We start from the raw sequence: 2,279 nt of genomic DNA, 5'->3' as shown, positions 1-2,279 counted from the left end.
TCTATTCTATTCTATTCTATTCTATTCTATTCTATTCTATTCTATCCCATTCCATTCCATCCCACTGCACCCCACCCCATCCCATCCCATCCCATCCCATCCCATCCTATCCTATTTAAGTAGAATTGATAAAACGCTGTATTTGTATTTCAATAGCTTTGCATTTTAAAATAGATACAACTGGATTTATCTGAAAGTAAGTACTCACAGGTAAGTTTCACTTCATATTTACCAATATGAAACATATGTTACTTGCTGCCCTGTCAAACTTTGCCTCTGTTTCTGGAGTGAGATGGTACCTATCTCATTTTTGTCTGTTGGTCATTTGAATATCTTCCTTGTCTTTTGCCCATTTTGTAATTGGGTTAGCAGTCTTTTTCTAGTGAAGGCCCAGGAATATTCTGTAAACTTTTGTTGTAAGACTCTTCTCTGAGATGGAATTACCAAATATTTGTTCCCAGTCTTACCAAATATATCATAGTCTGTCAAAAGGACAAGCAATTGTCTTGGAGGAAGTGCTATCCGGGTGCACCTTAATGGCAAGGATGGTGAAATTTTGTCTCACACACTTTTCTTTTCACCCTGTTGAAAAAAATTTTTGACGTGCAAAGGGATTTAATCTTTAGAAGGCCCCATCCATCAATTTTATCCTCGTTTGATTATGTATTTCTGGTTGTATTTGGCAGTCTCTTTATACCTTGGAATAGCGCTTCACATGAATATTTAATTCTATTAGTTAATTCTGCATTGTCTGATTTATTTTTGGTTTTGATTTCATGCTAAATAGTACAATGAACATTAATATTGAAAATTCTCACTTGATGGCAGAGGAACATTGTCAGCTTGACAATATGTGAGGTATTATTTTTAGGTATAATCTTCATTCTATATCCTATAAATGTAACTTTGCTGGTTCCTTGTTGTTGTTAGGTGCCGTCGAGTTGCCTGTAACCCTGTGTACAACAGCCCTCCCTAAATGCTGTTCTATCCAGGGCCAATCTCATTGTCTCTGATACGCCTACCCCAAGTACCCCAGTCACTGAATCAATCCTTCTCATCAAGGATCTTCTTTTCCTGTGCTGTTCCTCCTCCACCCTTCCAAGCATGATGTCCCTGTACATGACTAAAGTATGTCACATGAATAAAGTATGTCACATGAAGCTCCAGAATCCTTTCAGATTTTTTTAGACTTATTTTAGTGACTGCCAAAATGATCATGCTTACATCTTTATTCTGAGCCAATTGTGGAATTTATCTTTCAATGTGGCTTTCCTAGCCATCTGAATCTAACCTGGCCATGTGGATGGGTGGAACTTTGTGAGTTGGGTGTGTTAGTCTATCCACAAGGGGATTGTTTATTTCCCAGTCCCCCAAGTGGGTTGGCTACCTAGTCTCAACTATCTATAAGGGCATTGACTAGTCTCACCATACAGTTGAGCTAGACAGCAGCGAGAGACAGACAGATCTTTCCCACCATTGAAGAAGACAAAGCAAGAGAATTAGGACACCCTACAGCAGCCACACCCAATATTGAATTGGAGACTTCATGTGAGATGAGACCTTGGAGGGGAGAACCAAAATTGACAAGACTGAGAATGATGGAGCACTGGTCAAAGAGGGTCAAGGCTGAGGGGCCAGTGTTCACATCTGGAGGGCCCTCTTGACTGTAGTCTGTTACTAACTTGGATTATAACCTTTGAATTCCCTGATATGGTTCTGTGTGGTCTGTGAGGTATCACATTGAATTTTGAACACAGTAAAGCAGTAAGATTAGTGTTAAGATGAGTAGAAAGAGGTGTGGGAGTGTGAGGAACGTATCTGACCTCATGGGAATTGGTTTTATGTTATTGATGCTGTTGATCAGGATAGTTTTTCTTTGTGAAGTCAGTAAAGGTCAGACATGGCTCACTTCACAAGGCTTTTTCACTTTTTTACAGTAATCTAAAGAAAAATGTATCTTCAACCATGTTGTGTTACACAATATATTCCTTTAACTCACGCTTCCACTTCTGAAATAGCTTGTCTCTTGGAAACCCTATGAACTTGGGAAAATGATGAAAGTTATACAAGTGTGTTCAGGTCTTTCATTCATAGGATCGTTATGAGTTGTCTACGACTCAACAGCACTTGACAACAACAACACGTAAAAATATCTATCTAATAATAAGGAATTTTTTTTTGCTTTGTTTTGCTTTGTCATTCCGAGCAGCCTTTTGGAATCTTCTGTTCAGCTCTTTAGTATCTTGAATTCTTCCTTGTGCTTTGGCTTCTCTATGCTC

This window comes from Elephantulus edwardii, unplaced genomic scaffold, assembly GCF_000299155.1.
Source record: "Elephantulus edwardii isolate Elephantulus edwardi_28Jun2011 unplaced genomic scaffold, EleEdw1.0 scaffold00043, whole genome shotgun sequence".
NCBI classification, from domain to species: domain Eukaryota; kingdom Metazoa; phylum Chordata; class Mammalia; order Macroscelidea; family Macroscelididae; genus Elephantulus; species Elephantulus edwardii.
The sequence above is the reverse complement of the archived record's forward strand: the minus strand, read 5'-3'. Positions refer to the sequence as shown.